Consider the following 22,936-nt stretch of genomic DNA (forward strand, 5'->3'; position numbering starts at 1 on the left):
CTGACAGACAAGACATGTAGTTACAAAATCCACGATGTCTTCCGTCATGTCGTTCCACCAATAGAAACACCTCAAATCTCGGTATACACGGGTACCGCCTGGGTGGACAGCATATCATGAGCGATGAGCCTCCGGAAGTAACTCCTATAAGACCGGATGAGACTGAAGTACGCATAATCTGCCTCGGAAGTGTATAACACCCTCCTCATCTCGTGTGAACTCGGTCTGCTACCCGGAAGCTATCTAGCCGCAAATAAACTGCAAATACTGATCAGCAGCCTGAGCCTCTCGGATCTTCGTCCTGATCGATGACTGAGCAGCCATGGTAACAAGGATACCCTGCTCTATCTGTCCCTGCTCTTCAAGGTCTAACTCGGAGAAACCCTGAATCAAATCTGCAACCACAACTCGGTGGCAAGCCAAAGTCCCTCTAGACTTCCGGCTAAGTGCATCTATAACCACATTAGCTTTTCCTGGGTGACAGTTAATGGTACTTCAAAATCCTTCAGGAACTCCATCCATCTCCTCTGTCGGAGATTAAGTTCCTTCTAAGTAAACCGATATTTGAGACTCTTATGGTCAGTGAGAATCTCAAATGTAACGTCATATAAACATTGTCGCCAAATCTTCATGGCAAAAATAATGGCGACTAGCTCCAGATCATATACAGGGTAGTTCTTCTCATGTTCCTTCAATCGACGAGAAGCATAGAAGACTACCATATCGTGCTGCATCAGAACAGCGCTCAACCCTGAATAGATACGTCGGTATAGAGCTCGAATCCGTCCTCTTCAGAAGGCAAAAACAAAAAAAATCAGAGCCGACAGTAGTCTCTGCTTCAACTCCTAGAAGCTGGTCTTGTCATCCTCAGTCCAAGTGAACTTCACGCCTTTCCAGGTCAAACGTGTCAGTGACATAGCTATCCGAGAGAAACCCTCAACGTATCTCCGGAAATATCGAGCCAAACAAAGAAAGTTGCGAGCCTCTTCTATAGACTCCGTCTACTCCCAACTGTAACAACCTCGATCTCCTGTGGAACCACGGTATACTCCTATTGATGACCGTGTGTCTCAAACATCTCACAGAAGACAACCAAAATACGCACTACTGATCTTCACATCTAGACGTTTCAGTCGAAACATCTCTAGAACTATGCAAAGATAGTGTACGTGATACACCTCAGATCAGGAATAGATCACAACATCGTCAACAAGACAATGGAAACCGATCCAAACATCCTAGAGACACCCAAATCATCAAGTCTCTGAAAACCTCTAAGGCTTCCCAAACCCTAATGGTAAAATCATGACACATAATGTCCATATCACAGACATTTCTACCCATAAGATCCTCGACAATAAATCTGAAATATGATCACCAACGATATAAATCATCTAAGCATAGATCCTCCAGTGTGAGAGTAACGCTCCATCACAGAAAATACCACATATGTGGGAGCAACGCTCTACCACAAGAAATCCTCAATATGTAGGAGTAACACTCCACTACAAATAATCCATAACATGTATCTGCAATAGATATAGGAGCAATGCTCCGCTACAAGCAATCCGAAATATGTATATGTGGGAGCTCCACTCCACCACAAACGATCCATAAGTGTCCAAGGCACCTAACTATCCAACTAAAGGCTGCACGAGATCTCTCTACCACAATTCGCTGTGGTTAGCCTAGGAGATAACAACCTAGAAACTAATCAAATACATCATCAACTCTATCAGCATCCTTGTGGGTCATCTACTGATAGGAAAATTAGTTGATGGGTTAATTCAACAAATGACATAATGCAGTCACTCCACATTCTGCATTCAGTATAAGTAGAATCATCATACTGCTACCAATGTATACACCTAGCACACATACTCACACAACATATGTATGATCAACAAAATCCTCCAATTATTATACACCAAACATACTCACAACTCAGGTATATTCAGTATGATACCTCTAACAATACATACCGAACACGTGTGCAAAATCAATGTAGATAAAATCAACAATATACCTCAAACAACACTCACATGACATATCTTCACCTATGCCAAGACTATAACCAACATATACTTCCAATAACGCATACTAAACCCAGGTGCACTCACAAATTAAACATAATCAAAAAGTTACCTCAGATACCACACCAAACACATATGTACATATCCCAACTCAGATTAAATCGATAAGATACATCCAATAAAACACTCAAACATATGTGCACATTCCACAACATAGTTTTTAATTGACAAATACCTCCAATAAACAATCAGACATGTATGTCTAACCACTCGGGTATAATCTACTTGAAACCCACAATAATCATATGTATAAATGTGTACGACCCAAAAGACAAAGTCAGAATTCAAGAGCATCAAGACACTCTCATTTTTATCCTCAAAAATATCAGCCCACATAATATCAGATGAATCAGTCTCTACTCCCCATGAGAGCAAGTTAACATTCAAAACATCAAATCACTATTTATCAACATAGTCCAATATCAGAGGAAGTAAATATCAATTTTATCATCCTGTTAACTAACCACAACTAACCAGATTTATTAAAATCTCATAGGCACTCTAAACCATAAACTCTCTAGCACCCAATTTATAATCTGATCACGAATTATAATCATCAAACCTGTGAATATCATACATGACACTCATTATGTCACCATCAACGACATCCCAAATATAAATCATCGAAATAGTTATCCACTAATAGATCATCAAAACAAATATCTAGTAATTGATCATCAGACAACCACATAACATTTATCCTCATAAATCATTAGAAATCAACATATCACAATACATGATCTCCCAATATCCCTCAACCTCAAATCATTCTCAACAATGATCAAACATGATAACTCCCCAAATGACCAATTTTCATCGTATCGGATATCCTAATATCCAAAAGATATGAGTATAAAAACTCTACTGGCTAAGTCTACAGGAATATGTAGGTATCATCCATTACCCAGCTAACAATAGCAGAGGCTGGTATGTGCCTCCATCTCCTACTAGTAGTAACAGAAGCAAAAACTACTGATGGTATGATATGAAAAATTACCAGAGACTATAATCCTTGATCTCTTTTAGGGTCGACCAAGATCAGTGGTTAACCCATCACATGTAATATGGCTACAACAATCAGACAGGTAATAAAGATAAAGTGCTAATAGATGTCATAACTATCATAAAATAAACATCATACCTATTTGCCGTCTGGAGATGTTCCATCGCTGTCTAGTCCCCAACTTCTGACCTCAAAATTTCGAACGAGAAAATCGCCGGAAATCCATATAAATCCGAAACGGAAATCCGAAACATAACCATATCGAAAATCCGAAAATGCCCAGTTTGACTCGCAAACCTGGCTAACCAAATATCCAGAATACCAACAACAGGTATCCGATAAATCTCCAGAACACCAAAAGCAGGTATCATAACCCGCTCTGATACCAATAAATTGGTATCAGATAAATCTCGAAAATCCATAATACAAAAATCCAACAAGTATCGCCAAACTTGGCGCTCTGATACCAAGTAAATAAATTGGTATCAGGTTATCCCAAACATCAAAAATACGAAAACAAAAGATCGTATACCTGTGCTCTGATACCACTAAATTGTCACGCCCCAGAGGAGTCCCTGTCCGAGAAAATTTCGGCAGCATCTCCCCTGTACGGTGGACAATCTGAAACTTTTCTACATCTCACAAATACCTCAGCCACAGGCGGCTGGAATAATAACAGTAAATAAAATCAATCACCACGCAGTGTATATTTATATATTCAGCCTCTGGCTGACACAACCACGCAGTAATAATAAAATAAACAACACAGTAATACCCTGACTCGAAATCAACCCTACTCAACTACACTCGTAAAACCCAAATCCGATTTTTCTTACCTCTTCTGCCGTCCAAGCAGGCATGTAGTAGAGTAAATCCAAATCATACTAAAAGTCCATCCAACGGAAAGATTCCATACAATATTCATATGTAAGTCCAAAACAAAACTAAAACAAAGTCTGATAGCGAAAAGCTAAAATGAAACAACAACTCAAAAAAAACCAGCAGCGGAGTAGCACTACGTGCAGTGGGGACTAGCGACTGGAACTCCCTCCTGACAGCATCAACCTGAAAATAACAACAATGGAGGCGGGGTGAGTCCAACACTCAGCAGGTACAATTGATATGCAAAGTAAAGAAACAACACCTAGCACTAACCATGCGTACAGTCTCCTGATAAGAAAGATAAAAATGCATCTGAAGTAAACAGGAGAATGCTGTACTAACCAAGTCCTGAGTATAAGGTCAAACAGTCCGAGTGGTATAGAAATCTTGTATGCATGTCAAACATAGGTATCCAAATAATATGCAGCATATAAATGCAGCAACCACAAACACAAGCAACAAATGCATAATGCATATGATGCCAATGATGCGTCCTGGTCACCCCTGACGCCAGTCGATCATCTCACACACAATAGTGAGGCTGAGTGGGTAGGGCTGTGACAACCGTGCACTCTGTCGTCACTACTCCTGATGAGTGACCGAGTGGACGGGATGCTGTCGGAGTACACCTATCCTCCTACCCCAAATCATAAATGGGGGAGCGCAATGCTCTCATCTCCCGGTACACGATGACGGGGAGGAATCCCTGCCGGATAACACGTTGTGTCACACTACCCATGAGCGGACCAACGGTGCCTAACAGAGTCCCTGCTGCAACACACTCAGCCTGAATCGACCACTAACCCATGAGTGGTGGTGTGTGCAGATCCATGTAACTGGCGATGTGCTCAACAATAATGGAGCGGACTATCGCACAGCATGCAATCATGCAAATGATGCATGGCAATAACCATATAAACATCCTGACCTAATCCATATATATAGAAAAGTGCACCCTAGGTCAACGAATCATATCGAATCAAAGGTACACAGAAGGTATAAAAACCTAGGTCCTGAACATGGTGAAGCATGGTATATCACTACCCCCTATAAGCATGTATAAACAGGTAAAATATACATGAGATGTAAATCAATCAATCAATCAAGCACGTACCAAGATTTGGGTAGTGATTAACCGAAACAGATAAGAAACATAATTGATGCAATATGTTAATTTCATTACTAAGCATATCAAAGACAAAAAGTCAAAAGTACCCGCCTCCGATAAAATGGTCCAAATCTGACTCCGAGATACTCGTCTCGCGTCAAAGTCCTGTGTTAAATCGCACAGTTTAGCTAACTTAATTATAAACAAATAGCTAAACTAATTTCTAATCCACTGACCAGTTAGGGTTAGTTTCATTAACCCCAACTACACCGTTATACAACTTCTAAACCTAAATTAAAAATTATTGCTAACACAACTAGCAATAATCTAACACAAAGATCAAAACCATAAACCTTACCTCAATTCAACCGCACTGGTTTATGCCCAAAGCTGTGAATCGCCCACGCACAAAGATGACCGGAGTTGTATTCACCGACCGAGCCTTAATTATCAACAATTTAATAATGATAACAGAAATTAGGTCTTCTCTAATCGAAATAAGATGTGAATATCACCAATTAAAATACCCAATTACATAACACAAAATTCCTTACCAAGAATCCAACTTACCCCTTGTCTCCACTCTGCCGGCGGCATGGCAACACTGAAGAAAAAGAGTGGCTCCGGCAGTGCTGAACTAGGGCACAGTGTTGGCGCAAGGGAGATCGGAGAGGGGCGGCAAACCTGAGATCTCCACAATGAGAGGCGACGGCAGAGGAGAGGAAGCTTCTGTGTGCATCGGCATCGCGACAAGGAAACTGGGGCACAGCGCGACGACGACCAGTGCTGGGAAATCTGTGCCGACAGTGGCGTCGGGCTGGCTAGGGCACATGGTGGCCGGCACTAGGGCTGAAGGGAGAGTGTCGGCGGTGGCAAATCGCCGTCACTGAGGCACGCGTCTCGGACAACACTAGCAAAGATCGCCGCAAAGCGCTCACCGGCGTCGGCAAGGTAGGCTAGGGCACAAGCACAGAGTAGGGAACCGACGATGTAGTGAGCGTCGCCGACGCTTGGGGAAAAGGAGGAGCGGCACTCGGCGGTTAGGGCAAGGGGAGAGGGCGTTGGAAGGTTCGGCGTGAGGAGTAGAAGGGAAATCACGCGAGGGGCTCGGGAATGCGGGGAAGGAAGCACAGTGACGAGAGGAAATAAATAAGAAAAGAAAGAATAAAAATAAAACTTTTCCTCTTTAAAGCGGGGTAGCCTAAACAGGCTTTTCCGGGCGCTATTTTTTTATCCCCGTTACCCGTCCATACGAGCTCCGAAAAATTTCTAAAAATTCTGAAAAATTCCCTTATTAATATTCGCCTATTTTCCGGTATTTTACACATGCTCAGAAAATAGCAAAGAACAGTAAGCTAATCTAAATAACATGTTAGCATAAAAGAAAACTCAACTTGCTGATTTTAAAACAAAGTGAAATTTAATGAATTTCCTCCATGTGTTATGTCTTGTGATTTTTGATATGTTATACGGTTTTGTGAGTAGGAAAGGAACTTACTGAGCCATGAGTGCTCACAGCTTACTTTCTTGTACCACAGATAAAAGCAAGGAATGGATGAACTAGGGGAGCAGCAGGAGGGGTTAGAAAGATGTGTGTGGTAGTGCCTTGGCTAAAGGAGAAAGACTTGCTTTTGTTTAATAAGAACTTTGCCTAGTTATGTTACTGTTTTATGACTCCATGACATTAATTTTGTGCTTAGGCATTTTGACTTAAAAATCATGTTAAGTATGATATGTAGTGTTATATGTCTAGGTGATTAGTCATGTTGATTTTAAAGAAAAGAAAAGTTTTTAATTTCTATAAATAAGACTTCTGCTGTAGCAAGTAGGTATGTATATGTATGTGTAAGTAACCCCCGTCGCCTTAGCAAGAGGGGCGGGGCGTTACACACTTAAGCCCTCTTTTTATAACCTAAGGTAATTTTCGTTATCAACTATTGCTTAAGAATATTTCGTGCCTTAATTTTTCACGAAATATCTGCGGGCCAGTTGGTTGGCTGCGTTCGGTTAAAACTCGATTCGTGGGTTCGAGTCTCGGCTGCAACCATTTTATTTCCTATTTATTCTCTGTTTCCTAACTACTGCTTAAATAGAATTTTTCTCCTTCTTTAATAACAAACGATCGCTAGCACACTTCGTCAGCTCGGTTTTAACCAAATCTCGGTCGCAGCTTCGATTCCTCAGCCGCACACTTTTTATTTCCAATTTATTTAAACATTCCTAAATACTGCTTATATATATTTCATCCCATATATGTTCACAAATAGGTCGCAGACCAGTTGGCTGGTTGGATACGGTTAAGACTTGACCAAGTCCGAGGTCTTGGGTTCAAAACCCGGCTTTAACACTTTTTTTTTTTAAACTTCCTCTTGATAAAAATACCAAACGAACTTCAAAAATTACATAAAAATACTCTAAAAATTTCTAAAAATCTCTAGAATATCTCTATAGCATTTCTAAATATTTTTAAGAACTTTTAGAACTCCTAATGAGGAAAATTGGGTCGTTACAATTCTTTAGCAATCTCTTCATGTAAATAAAAAATAGCACCTTGAACCTGAAAGGAATTGGTAAAATACCTTGAACCTAAAAAAAATAATTGGAAACTATAGTGATTGTGTATGAGGTTTGATATGATGCATGATAGTGGGGTCGGACAGTGGACGTGGTCGGAAGTCAAGCCCTTGGGGTGGTCAGAAGTCAAGCCCGCGTGGCGGTCAGAAGTCAAGCTTATTTGGCGGTCAGAAGTCAAGCTCATGTGACGGTCAGAAGTAAGACATACGTGGTGGTCAAGAGTTTGGCCTACATGGAGGTTAAGAATCCGGCCTACGTGGAGTTCACAGGGTCAGATTACAAGATGGTCCTGGTTAGGCACAAGTGGTAGTCCGAGGTTAGACCTACGCGTCGAGTAGGAACTCAAAAGCCAAGGATACAGGTCAGGATTTATAGCCTTGCAGCGTAGACACCTAGACCAAAGCATATAGGTCGGGATGTGCCAGCCAAGGATATAGGTCAAGACTTCTGGTATAGGACACATGGACTAAAGCGTACAGGTCGGGATGTGCCATCCAAGGATACAGGTCAGGATTTATAGCCTCGCGGCGCAGACACCTAGCAGGTCGGGATGTGCAAACCAAGGATACAGGTCAGGATTTATAGCCTTGCGCCACAAGACACCTGGACCAAAGCATACAGGTCGGGATGTGTAAACCAAGGATACAGGTCAGGAATTATAGCCTTGCGACACAGTATACATGGACCAAAGCGTACAGGTCGGGATGTGCCAGCCAAGCATAGCGGCCAGGACTTCTGGCATAGGACACATGGACTAAAGTGTTAGTTAGAGCCCTAGAGCCAATCATATGATGATTGTTGTATGGACTCGATGTATCATATTCCTATATTAATAAAGGCATTTCTTTATGGTTATTATGCTTACATGTATTGGTGTCAAATAAATAAGTATAATAGCGTCCTTGAGTAGAAGGTTCTTATTTATATCAATCGATTGGTTGAATCGATAGTGAGATGATATAGAGAACAATACTTTTAATCATTCCTAGTCAAGTATTAACATTTAGAGACAATGTTAATGTGACGAGACTAATATGTAGGTCAACTCGATGACTTGTCCTCACAAGTCATGGATATAGAGATATCAAGTTGACACATGGGTATGCATTGATGAATGTATACTGAATGCCCCGCCATGAGAAAGTATTATGGATCGTTATATGAGTGTCATATACTTTCTCATGTGACTATTAGTATGACTATCCGTCCTTGGACCTGAAGTTACCATGGTTCCCTACATAGGAGTTACATACTTTGGCTTCGCCAAACGTCACCTGTAACTGGATGGACTATAAAGGCGATTACTGGGTATGTAACAAATTATACGGAGGGATGTGAGTGATGTAGATGGGATCTATCTCACCTATATGACGGGAGCGACATCATTATTCTTGATAAAGTGAGACCACTAAGTGCATGACCATGCCCAAGTGAGTCAATATGAGATATTCAGCTCATTTGTTTAGAGTGAGTCTACTTGGAATTCAAGATATAGATTGATTAGAGGATGACACGGTCTATGCCTCAATTTAATTAATCTAGATGTCAAAGATAGAAGGACATTATCGTATATTGTGAAGGGTCACAATTAGTAGTCACAAGGTGATGTTGGATCTCAATATTCGTGTAACTTGGGTAGTAATGATGTGTAGCTAGATACCGCTCATTACTTATGATTCTAAATGGGTTTAGGAGCATTGCCAACGTTACAAGAACCTATAGGGTCAGACTCAAAGGGCAATTAGATGGAGAATGGGTTCATATGATGAACCAAGAGGATTAGGTTCATATGAAGAGCCAAATTGGATTAAGAGTAATCCAAATTAAACTAATTGAGTTGGACTCAATTTGATTCATGTGTTAAATGAATCTAATTTAGACTTGGATTCATTAAGTCAATTTAATCTAATGAATATAGATTCATTAGATTAAATTGATATGAATCAAATGGTTGGATTTTATCAACAATGGGAGATAAGAGGTCAAGTTTGACTTGACTTAAGAGGGAAGATGAAGAGTTAAGTTTGACTTGACTTTGACTTGGCCAAATGCCATGTCATTGTGACTTGGCATAGGGCCGGCCAATGATGGTGTTACACATCATCAAGGCCACATCATTTGATCAAGATTGAATTGACCAAATGCTACCTCATGAGGGAGACCAAGAGCCAGGACTCTTGGTATCCCATGGAGGTTTATAACCTCTCTATTGTAGCCGGCCACTTGAATGTGTGAGTGATTGCATTTGTGTGCTCATTCAAGAGGTCTTCTTCTTATTTTTCTACTTCCTCTCTTCTCTCCCTCTCTTCCTCCATTGTCGTGACCTTCTAAGGTTGCTAGCACACTCTTAGCTGTGTTTTTCTCCACCTATTGTTTGTGTGGATACACATAGAGGTGTGTACGTTTGACACTCTCGAGATTCGGCAACCCTTCTAGACGAGCGGGATTTGCGAAGGGCTTTGCATCAAAGGTATACACCCCTTTATTGTAGATCTAGTGTAGATCTAGGATTAGGAAACATGTACATGATAATTTTAATATATCTTCGCACGGATCCGTGGCAAGACTTCGGGATTTTCGCAAGGCAAAAAGCAATTTTTGCGGCCCGAAAGTCCCAACAGTGGTATTAGAGCTACGTGCGAAGCATGTACTTGTTTTGTTTTGTATTTTTGTGAAAAATATCAGATCTGTAAGTTTCTATAAATTTTCTATTTTTATGTATTTTATGGGTATTTTTCTCGTAGAGGTGAAGTAACAAGTGTTTGGACACTTGTAGGCTTGGACTACCAAGAAAAACCTTCCGAATCGACAAGGCCTCGCCCAAATTGTTTTGGGACAGCGGCTCAAGGCACTGTAAGATCTTAAATGGACACTCGTGTGACTCATTTCGCGAGAAGGGGTACTGCCCCTAACCCCGCAAGGGGCATTGTCTAGCGACCGCGCCTGAAAATCGCTAAACGGGACCGCCGGGAAGTTGCGACTCATAAAATTATAAAATTAGTAGTAAATGTTGGGTTTTTCGGGCCGTGAAAACCGCTTTTTCGCTTCGCTGAAACCCCGAATCACCCATGCCACTGGATCTCGTGTGAAGAATAGATTTCAAAAAATACGAATACGAGTTTACAACTTAGATATACTCCTAGATCTACATGAAGAAAAGGTTATACCTTTGAAGCGTGCCCTCGCAAATCCCGCTCGTCCAACGGTACGTCGGATCTCGAAGTTGTCAACGTAGACAACTCTCTAGTGATATCCACACGAACAAGAAGTGTTCTCTAACACTCAAGGATGGAGAAGAGAGCACCCCAAGAGTGCTAGCACTTTCTAGGGCTCTCGGGTAGGATTTGAAAGGAAGAAAAAGAGAGGATGCAAAAGAATCTCATACACTCAAGAAGTAGTATCCTCCTTTGTAACCTTCACTCTTCCTTATTCTCTTGGAACTCACTCAACCACCTTCTCCTTCCATGAAAACTCACGGCAACAGCAGCAAGGAGGAAGAAAGACCAAGGAAGAAGATGATAGAATGAATGCACACATCAATTCACAAAACCAAAACCTCCACACTACATTAGAGTGGCCGGGCACACCTTGTAACCTCCCCATTTAATGTGGCCGGCCACATTAATTGGAATGGAATGTGTAACCTCCATGAGGTGGCACACCATGATGTGGTGGAGATGATGTGGTAAGGTTAGTCATGCCATGTAGGATGAGTCAACCTTCATGATGTGGCAATATCAAGTCAAACTTGATGTTTCAACTTCCATTTGGTCAAGTCAAAATTGACCAATTTTCTTCCTTGTTGAGTTAATTACAACCTTTGATTCAAGTTAATTTCAATATAATGAATCTCAATTCATTAATATAAATTGACTCAATTAATCAAATTTAAATTAGACTCATTCAACAATTGAATCTAATTGAGTCTAACTCAATAAGTCTAATTTGAATTAATCCGAATCCAATCCTTGGTGCATCATATGAACCTAATCCAATTGGTTCATCATATGAACCTAATCTCCATCCACTTGTTCTTTGTGTGTGACCCAATAGGTTCTTGTAACGTTAGCAATGTTTTTAAACTCCTTTAGAAACATAAGCAATGAGCGGCATCTAGCAATACATCATTGCTACCTAAGTTACAAGAATGTTGAGATCCAACATCACCTTGTGACTACTAATTATGACTCCTCACAATATGTGACATTGTCCTTCTATCCTAGACATCTAGATTGATCATTGTGAGGCATAGACCGTGTCATCCTCTAATCAATCTAAATCTTGAACTCCAAGTAGACTCACTAAATCAAATGAGCTCAATATCCTATATTGACTCATTTGGGCATGGTCATGCACTTCGTGGTCTCACTCTATCAAGAATACCGATGTCTCTCCCGTCATATAGGAGGGATAGATCCCATCTACATCACTCACATCCCTCCGCATAATTTATTACATACCCAGTAATCGCCTTTATGGTCCACCCAGTTACGGGTGACATTTGACGAAACCAAAGTATATATAACTCCCTATGTAGGGAACCATGGTGACTTCAGGTCTAAGGACTAGTAGTCATACTAATAGCCACATGAGAAAGTATATGACACTCATATAACGATCCATGATACTTTCTTATGGCGGGTCATTCAATATACATTCTCTAATGCATACTCATGTGTCAACTTGATATCTCTATATCCATGACTTGTGAGATCAAGTCATCGAGTTGACCTACATGCTAGTCTTATTGCATTGACATTGTCCCTGAATGTTAATACTCGACTAGGAATGATTAAGAGTAGTGTTCCCTATATCATCTCACTATTGATTCAACCAATCGATTGATATAGGTAAGAACCTTCTACTCAAGGACATTATTATACTTAGTTTATTTGGCACCAATACAAGTAAGTATAACAACCAAAAATCAAATGCCTTTATTTATATAGAATATGATACAATAAGTCCAAAATACAATCATCAAATGATTGGCTCTTGGGCTCTAGCTAATAATCTCCCACTAGCACTAGTGCCAATCAGTGTATGCTCTAAGCCCCAATGACCTAGTGTGACCATCATGCTTCCTCTGTGCCAAAGCCTTGGTCAAGGGATCTGCGATGTTAGCCTCTGTAGGTACTCTGCAAATCTTCACATCTCCTCTCTCGATGATCTCTCGAATGAGATGGAAGCGCCGTAGTATGTGTTTGGTTCGCTGGTGTGAGCGAGGTTCCTTCGCCTGTGCTATAGATCCATTGTTGTCACAATAGAGCTCAATGGGGTCAGCAATGCTAGGAACCACCCCAAGTTCAGTGATGAACTTGCGGATCCAAACTGCCTCCTTTGCTGCCTCTGATGCAGAAATGTACTCGGCCTCTGTTGTAGAATCAACTACTGTGTTCTACTTCGAACTCTTCCAGCTGACAGCACCACCATAAATGCAAAATACGAACCCCGACTGCGATCTATAGTCATCCTGGTGGGTCTGGAAGCTAGCATCACTGTAACCCTTTACAGCTAGCTCATCATTGCCTCCATATATCAAGAAATATTCTTTAATCCTTCTTAAGTACTTAAGAATATTCTTGACCGCTATACAGTGACTTTCACCTGGATCTGACTGGTATCTGCTCGTCATGCTCAAAGCATACGAGACATCAAGTCGAGTACATAGCATGACGTACATGATCGATTCTATGGCTGAGGCATAAGGGATCTGATCCATGCGGTCTCTCTCATCTCTAGAAGAGGGACCTTGAGTCTTCGAAAGACTCACGCCATGTGACATCGGCAGAAATCCCTTCTTGGAGTTCTGCATGGCAAACCGAAGGAGTACCTTGTCAATGTATGTACTCTGACTTAGGCCAAGCAATCTCTTAGATCTATCTCTATAGATCTGTATCCCCAGAATGCGGGATGCCTCACCTAAGTCCTTCATTGAGAAGCAACTCCCTAGCCAGGTCTTGACAGACTAAAGCATAGGGATGCCCTTTCCAATGAGCAGTATATCATCCACATACAATATGAGGAAGACAACTATGTCCCCTACAACCTTCTTGTAGACACAAGGCTCATCTTCGTTCTTGATGAAACCAAACTGTTTGATCGCATCGAATCGAAGATTCCAGCTTCGAGAAGCTTGCTTTAGTCCATAAATGGACCTATGCAGCTTGCATACTCTGCTAGTATTCTTTGAATCTACAAAACCCTCAGGTTGTGTCATGTACACATCCTCGAGTAGGTTTCCATTCAGGAACGCGGTTTTGACGTCCATCTGCCAGATCTCGTAATAGTGGTAAGCTGCAATAGCAAGCATGATCCGAATGGACTTAAACATCGCTACTGGAGAAAAGGTTTCATCATAGTCAATACCATGAATCTGCTTGAAACCTTTAGCTACCATGCGACCCTTATAGATAAGTCCATCCATGTCAGTCTTTCTCTTAAAGACCCACTTGCACCCAATGGGTTTTACCCCTTCAGGTGGATCAACCAAAGTCCATACTTGGTTGGTGTACATGGATTCCATCTCGGATTTCATGGCTTCTAGCCATTTCTTGGAATCTGGTCTCATCACAGCTTCCTGATAGGTGGTAGGCTCATCATCTATGAGCACAACGTCATCATGGTCAGACAAGAGAAATGAGTATCTCTCAGGCTGACGATGTACCCTATCAGACCAGCGAAGAGGTATGTCTACTTGAACCGGTTGTTGTTCCTCAACTCTTTGTGGAACAACATCATCCACAACACTTTATGGTTCCAGTTCAATTTCCATCGAGGCATCAGTGCTATTGTTCGCATCTTGAAATTCTTCAAGATCGAATGCGCTCCCACTAGTCTTTCTAGAAACAAAGTCCCTTTCTAGAAAGACCCCAGTCTTTGTCACAACTACCTTGTGCTGACTGGGAATGTAGAAGTAATATCCTTTAGTTTCCTTGGGATATCCAATAAAGTAGCACTTGCCAGATTTGGGTCCTAACTTGTCTGAGACTTGACGTCGAACGTAAGCCTCACAACACCAAATCCTCATGAAAGACACCTGGGCATCTCTCCCAGTCCATATCCTATATGGAGTCTTTATCACGGCCTTGGATGGAACTCGGTTGAGTATAAAAGCTGCCTTGTCTAGAGCATAACCCTAAAGGAATGTCGGAAGATCTTTGTGACTCATCATAGATCATACCATATCTAATAGAGTACGATTCCTCCTTTCGGATACACCATTCCACTGTGGTGTTCCAGGAGGAGTGAGTTGGGATAGGATCCCACACTCTGATAGATAGTCACGAAACTCATGGCTAAGGTATTCTCCACCTCGATCTGATCGAAGTATCTTAATACTCTTGCCTAGCTGGTTCTGTACTTCATTCTTGAATTCTTTGAACTTTTCTAAGGATTCAGACTTATGTGTCATCAAGTACACATAACCATATCTACTGAAGTCATCAGTAAATGTGATGAAGTACCTATAACCACCTCTAGCAGTGACATTGAAAGGGCCACATACATCACTATGTATGAGTCCTAACAAATCAGTCGCTCTCTCGCTGTGCCCACTAAATGGAGTCTTGGTCATCTTGCCTCGTAGGCATGACTTGCATATCTCATATGATTCTAAATCAAATGAGTCCAGCAAACCATCTTATGGAGCTGGGATAAGCGTTTGTCATTTATATGACCTAAGCGACAGTGCCAGAGATAGGTTTGGTTCATGTCATTTGACTTGAACCTCTTGGTATTTATGTTATAGATAGGGCTCTCAAGGTCTAGAATATAGAGTCCGTTCATCAGAGGTGCACTACAATAGAACATATCGTTTAAATAGACGGAACAACATTTATTCTTTATTGTAAACGAAAATCCTTTCTTGTATAAACAAGAAACTGAAATTATCTTCTTAGTCAAGGCAGCCACATAACAACAATCATCTAATTCTAGTACAAGCCCAGAGGGTAGAGATAGATAGTAATTTCCTACAGCAATAGCAGCAACTCGTGCTCCATTGTCTACTCGTAGGTCTACCTCACCCTTCGTCAATGCCCTGCTATTTCTCAGCGCTTGTACATTAGTACAAATGTGCGAAGCACATTCGGTATCTAATACCCACGATGAAGAAATAGAGAGGTTGACTTCTATAACATGTATACCTGAAGTAAAAATCTTATTTCTCTTCTTCTTAAGGTCTTCCAGGTATTCTTTGGAGTTCCTCTTCCAGTGCCTTATTTGTCCTTGATATAGGTGACAAAGATGTTCAACCATATCGTAAGCGCCCATCAACTCATGTTGCTTCTGAAGCTCAGAGTTCATGGTCGCGAGCATAAGACAGGACACATCTAATGCGTCATCTTGATGCTTCTTGTAAGCATCTCGGTCTGCTCGCGTGGCAGTGGCAGGAGGAGCCTCCGGAATGGGCTGTTCCAGAATGTACAGTTTATGTTCTTGGGTGAGAACTATTCTCAGGTTCCTGTACCAGTCCAGGAAATTTGCTCCGTTGAGCTTGTCCTTCTTAAGGACTGATCGCTGGGAGAAGGTGTTCGTATTCGACGTCATGGTAATTTACAACAGAAATCAATGCAGAAATAAGTATCATATTCTTAGTCATTTAATTAGGCCTTTAACTAAATGATGCTCCCACTGAATTCTATAATTCATGTGGGACAAGATCCAAATCATACTAACCTTTGAGTTAGCTTTGGCTAATACGCCCAAGACTTAGTATGATCGGTAGGTAACGATTACCAATTGCATCTCTATGCGACTCTTGTTTATAGGATCAAAATCCGCATTTATATTAAAACTCGAGTTAGCTTTGGCTAATACGCCCAAGAGTTAATATAAACGTGATTTTGACCTATCTACCAACTATTGGATAATGCCTATAGTTAAACTCGATCCAATTGAGTTAACTAGTTACTCAATCTAATTGAGTTGTACTCACCCATGCGTTGATAGGTGGGACCAAGATTGTCCCTCCGTACCCTACCAAGATAGTATGTGTTGCTCTGCTTTGGCAGATTCAACAACAACATGCAATCGAGGTAGTGGTAGGTATCACGACATGGAAGGCATTACGAGTTGACGCGATTTAGATCTAATCTAAACGATGATGCGTATCATATACTCGATAGATCTAATCTAATCGAAGGGTGCATCATGTGCACGACTTAGATCTAATCTAATCGAAGGGTGCATCATGTGCACGACTTAGATCTAATCTAATCGTTAGACACTAATTAATTACTTAATTAACTGGCATGCATCACATACACACAAAAGCAATTAATTAAATAATTTTGTGATTATGTCATGGCCCTACTACGATCTTCTCAAGCCAATGAGAAGATCGGATGGTCAACCTAAGGTCAACAGCTTCTCAAGCTCCTTCTTTTGACCACTTCGTGTTGCTCGCGCCCTCCTCGTAACTCCGTCTCGAGTGAACCTTCCACCGCTTCAAAATTTACATTACATTTTGAAACTCAAGTTACATTCGAGTTTAAATCAAATTTACAACAAGAATATAAGAGAAAGGCACGACGCGCAGGTCGCGAATTTAATAAAAAAAAAATACAGCACGCACATCATATAATGGCACGCAGGCCGTATTATGAATTACAACACATTTATTCCAATCCAATTGGGTCTTTTGGGCCATGACTATCACAAAATTAATATATAATTCTAAATTATATAATTTTTATAATTTTCTGTAATTTTCATAATTTTTACAATTTTATTAGTAAATTTTTCCCGGCGGTCCCGTTTAGCGTTTTCGAGCGCAATCGCGGAACGAATTCCCTTGCGGGGCCAGGGGCAGCGCCCCTACCCGCGATCTAACCATCGCGAGGGTTCCTTTGCGATCTAACAGCGCCTAAGCCCGCTGTCCCAAAAAATTTTGGGGTGAAACATTGCCGTTTCAAAAAATTCTTCTCGGTAGTCGAAGCCTACAAGTGTCTAAACACTTGTGCTTCGCTTCTACGAGAAAAATACCCATTAAAACTATAAAAGCATGAATTTACAGAGAGTTTACAGATCTATATTTTTCATAAAAATATGAATCTAAACTCGTACTCGCTTCGCTTGTGGCTCTGATACCACTGTTGGGTTTTTCGAGACGCGAAAACCACTTTTTCGCGTCGCGGAAACCCCGAATCACCCATGCCACTGGATCTCGTGCGAAGAATAGATTTCAAAAAATATGAATACGAGTTTACAACTTAGATCTACTCCTAGATCTACATGAAGAAAAGGTTATACCTTTGAAGCGTGCCCTCGCAAATCCCGCTCGTCCAACGGTACGCCGTATCTCGAAGTTGTCAACGTAGACAACTCTCTAGTGATATCCACACGAACAAGAAGTGTTCTCTAACACTCAAGGATGGAGAAGAGAGCACCCCAAGTGTGCTAGCACTTTCTAGGGCTCTCGGGTAGGATTTGAAAGGATGCAAAAGAATCTCATACACTCAAGAAGTAGTATCCTCCTTTGTGACCTTCACTCTGTTGGTGCAATCATGCCCTGGAAGTTTCAATGTGTTGACAATTATTTAAGTTTAGGTTAATACGTTGGAACTAACATGCATTGTGAGTTTGCAGGAAGAGTTTCTTGCAAGTCGGAAGACCAGATGCAAGAGAAGTCCAAGAAGGTCGAGGACAGGATTCTTGGTAAAAAGGTTTCTTGCAGGTTAGAAGACCAGATGCAAGAGAAGGTCGGGGACCGGATTCTTGGCAAAAGAAGCTCCTGTAGGTCACAAGATTATATGTGTGTTAGGCTCACTATCAGAGATCAATTGGTGAATCGATTCAGACATGGCTGTGAGGCAGAATGCCATTAAATCGATCAGCCGATCGATTGAAGGAAAGTCAATCGATCGACCGATTGATTGGAAAGGATCTGCGTGAAGCACAGAACGCTTCTGAATCGATCAGCTGATCGATTCAAGGTATTGAATCGATCGGCCGATCGATCTGTGAACATTCTGTGCGAAGTACAGAACCCTTCTGAATCGATCAGCCGATCGATTCAAGGTATTGAATCGATCGGCCGATCGATTCGTGAACATTCTGTGCGAAGCACAAAATCATCCTGAATCGATCAACCGATCGATTCAAGATGTTGAATCGATCGGTCGATCGATTCACAAAGCTGCGATTTCATGAGCAAGCGGCTGAATCGATTCAAACGCTGCCCCAATCGATCCAAGTCAAATAAAAGAATCTGCACCGTTGATCTTGACGCGATGGCTTCCAACGGATACTTGTGAATCGATTGGGACATAACCTCAATCAATCCACGGCGACGACAGCGTGAGAAACGGCTAGTTTTCTTGATGTTTAAAACACTGGAAGAAAGAGGAACAAGCACTGATTAACAAAAATTACTGTTCTATTGCTCTGGTGTGAAGAATCCTTGAAGTGCTCAAGATCTCTCAAGCGTTGGAAGTTAGAGCTCTCAATCTCTCCAAGCTTTCAAATCTCACGCCACAAGGAAGAAGCTATTTCAAGTTTGTAAATCTCTTCTCTTCTTCATTGTAGTGAGTGTGAGTTATTTTCTTTGGGAGAGGAAGTATTGTAAGTGTTGTAAGGTTTCTCCACCTTCGGTGTGATTCTGAGAAGGAGGGTTTTTGGATAGTGAAAGTGTGGTGAGTGGTGTGGATCCTTGGACTAGTCACCTCCTTGAGGAGGTGGATACCAAGTAAATACCGGAGTTAGCATTGGCTTCAAGTTTCCGCTGTGCAAAATCAAGATCAAGAAAACGAAGTGAGCCATTCACCCCCCCCCCTCCTCTAGCTCAACCGATCCTAACAAGTGGTATCAGAGCGTTGGTTTGCTTTTGAGGATTCATTGTCAAGAAAGCACAAGTTAAAGAGCTACAAGATGTCAATGAAGGCGGGACATAGTACTTCACGACCACCATTCTATGAAGGCAGCAATTTTGCTTATTGGAAGAGCCGCATGGAACACTATCTTATGACCGAAATTGATATGTGGTTCTCAATCACGGAGGGATTCATGGCGCCAACTGAAAATGGAAAAATGCTTGAGTCATCAAGGTGGACTGTTGAACAAAAAATGAAGGCTCAAGCAAATGCAAAGGCGATTGTGACTCTTCAATGTGGATTAAGCTCGGAACAACTCAACAAAGTTGGACCTTTTAAGAGTGCCAAGGATTTGTGGGATAAGCTTATTGAACTAAATGAAGGCACCAAGGATTCAAGAATTGCAAAGAGGGATTTGTTGATAAATCAACTCCAAAACTTCACCATGAAGGATGGAGATGTTGGTGCAATCTTAGGTCAAGATTGACCTGGGTGACCTGACTCGAGTTGACCTGACTCGAGGAATATTTTGATGTTTGACAAGAATAGGAACTTGGGGGATTGTGGGTGCAACCTTTGGTCAAAGTTGACCTGGTTGACCTGATTCGGGAAAAGTCCAAGTATGGAGACTTGGCATGGAAAAGTCCAAGCAAGGAGCTTGGCACGGGAAAATTCCAAGTATGGAGACTTGGCACGGAAAAGTCCAAGCAGGGAGCTTAGCACGGGAAAAGTCCAAGTATAGAGACTTGACACGGAAAAGTCCAAGCAGGGAGTTGGGCACGGGGAAAAGTCCTAGTATAGAAGCTTGGCATGGGAGGTCGGAGAGGGCTCGGTAGCTCGTTCTCCGGACTAGGTCAGAGAGGGCTCGGTAGCTCGTTCTCTGGACCGGACGAAGTCGGAGAGGGCTCGGCAGCTCGTTCTCCAGACTAGGTCAGAGAGGGCTGGGTAGCTTGTTCTCCAGACTAGGTCAGAGAGGGCTCGGTAGCTCGTTCTCTGGACCAGGAAGACGTTAGGGTTTAGGGCTGGGAAGCTCTAAAACCTACAGAGGCATTGGATCGGTCTGTTGACCGATCCAGTGATACTTTGGCTGTCTAGATCGGTCTATCGACCGATCCAGTGATACCTTAGTTATCTGATCGGTCTCGTGACCGATCGAGTTTCAGGTTATCCGACGGTCCGCGGTGACCGATCAAGAAGAAGGAATAGGGGATCGGCCCGTGACCGATCCATATTAGGCTGATCGGTCCACGCATCGAAGCATTACGCATCCTCGATCAGGATGTGTCCTGATCGGTCCAGAGGGCTATGGATCGGTCTGTTGACCGATCCACAACGATGTCGTTTGTCTTCTGCTGTTTCTCTGCGATTTCTGATTCATCTGATCTAACCATCTGCTGTAAGCTTTTTGAGTTACAGGTTGCAGGTGTCGTGCCAATGCTTAAATTCAAATTAAGCTCCATCAGAAGAATAAGACCAAGTGCTCTTTCTGCTGTGTTTCACTGCAAATGGTGCAATTGGAGCGTCAACGTTCACTGGCTGCGATCAGTTGGCAACAGCTTGACTCTTGCTTATTGGTTCGAGCTCAGAGACACCAGTGAAGACCATGGATGGTATTGGTGTGAGTTCAGAGAACTAGATGAGGAGGAAGAGTGATTGGCGACGCCTGAGTTGGTCGCAGTGATTCGATACAGGTGACAGTGATTCGGCTCTGGCTGAAGACAGTGAGAAAGCAGAGGAATAAGAAGAAGGAAGAAGAGAGGTTTGGAGAGGATTTTTTTGAAAAACTCTCTGTCGATCAAGCAAGAGTGCTGTGTTTTTGAGCTCTTGACTGAGGAACTTCTTCTGTCTTTGCGCTTTGCTTTCATCGTGGCTGTAAGTTTATTGTTCATTCCTTTTAGCCACTAAACTCTGTAAGTCTTGTGCTTCATTTCAAATCTTTTCTGAGACTTTGTGGAGAGGTTACTCCACCGAGAAGGAGAAATACTTAGCCAGAATCTGTCCGGGGTGTGATCTACCGAAAGATCAAGGGATCGTCCACCTTACGGACACGCCGAGGAGTAGGGGCAAGTTATCCCCGAACCTCGTACATCCTTGTTGTGTTAGTGGTGGGTTGTTTCTTTTCCTTGCATCAGTTTTCCTTTTGCTTATTTCCGCTGTGCTAACAAACTTTTGTGAGGAGATTAATTGAGTTATTAGAGGAGGCTATTCACACCCCCCCTCTCTAGCCATCCGAAGATCCTAACAAGTGGTATCAGAGCAAGGTCGCTCTTTGTCGGATTAACACATGGGGGAACACGAGCTAGAGAATGGATCAAATTGGAGAAGACGTCACGATTCCATCCTTCTACGATCGCGACGACTTCGCGTATTGGAAGGTAAGAATGAAGTATTTTCTTATGACTAACCTAGTAAATTGGAATTGTGTACAAGTAGGTTTTATTCCTCCAGTGGATAAAGAAGGAGAACCTCTCGAGAAGAAGAAGTGGATGAAGGAACAAATCCACCAATCCATAATCAACGACGAGGTAACGAAAATCTTTGAATTTTCATTACCTAATGATATCTTGTGTAAGATAGGTAGATACAACAATGCCAAGGAATTGTGGAACAACTTGGCTAAGTTCCATGAGGAGAGCTCCAATTCAAGTCATGAAGAGGAGTCAAGTGAGCCAAGTAGCTCACATCATGGAGGTATGGAATTAAAAGTTGAGGGCTACTCAACATCTAAGGAAGAAGAGGAGGAGAGTTCTTCTTCAAGACTGGAGAAAGAAGAAGAAGCCTCTACCTCCGGAAGTGTTGGGTTTTTCGGGCCGCGAAAACCGCTTTTCGCGTCGCGGAAACCCCGAATCGCCCAAGCCACGGATCTCGTGCAAGGTAAAACCGAACGAAAATACGAGTACGAGTTTGAAAAATTTAATCTACAGTAGATCTACATAAGGATAAACCATTTATACCTTTGTAGCGAAGCCCTTCGCAATCCCGCTTGTCCTTGGTTCGCCGGATCTCAAAAGTGTCAAAATAGACACTTCTCTATTTGTATCCACACAAGCAAGAGATGGAGAAGAAACCTTAGAGTGTGCTAGCACTCAAGCAAGGTCTCGGCAAGAAGGAGAAGAGGGAGAGAAGAAATGTGAGCAAGAGGAAGAAGATGAAATCAATTAGCCTTGAATGAAAAATAAAACATTCATTTTTACACTCAAAGTGGCCGGCCACATTAAACCTTGTAACCCCCATGGAATATCAAGAGTCACAACTCTTGGTAACTCCCATGAGGTGGCATTTGGTCAAGTCAAACTTGACCAAATGAAGAGTCCTTGATGATGTGGCATTGTTCAAGTCAAAGTCAAGTAAAAAACATGACTCTTCATCTTCCTACTTAAGTCAAGTCAAACTTGACCACTTCTATCCCTTGGTTGATCTAATCTAACCATTGGTTCAAGCCAATTTTAATTTAATGAATCTC

At 41.9% G+C, this 22,936-nt stretch overlaps 1 long non-coding RNA gene across 1 annotated transcript; it reads right to left on the reverse strand.

Annotated features, from left to right (window-relative positions):
- Positions 1-5,199: 5,199 nt before the first annotated feature.
- LOC122053863 lies at positions 5,200-5,810 on the reverse strand. Its single transcript, XR_006132411.1, has 3 exons — positions 5,657-5,810; positions 5,445-5,528; positions 5,200-5,251 (listed from the first exon to the last, which is right to left on the reverse strand). It is a non-coding gene; the product is annotated as an uncharacterized LOC122053863 (long non-coding RNA).
- Positions 5,811-22,936: the final 17,126 nt, after the last annotated feature.

This window comes from Zingiber officinale, chromosome 3A, assembly GCF_018446385.1.
Source record: "Zingiber officinale cultivar Zhangliang chromosome 3A, Zo_v1.1, whole genome shotgun sequence".
NCBI classification, from domain to species: domain Eukaryota; kingdom Viridiplantae; phylum Streptophyta; class Magnoliopsida; order Zingiberales; family Zingiberaceae; genus Zingiber; species Zingiber officinale.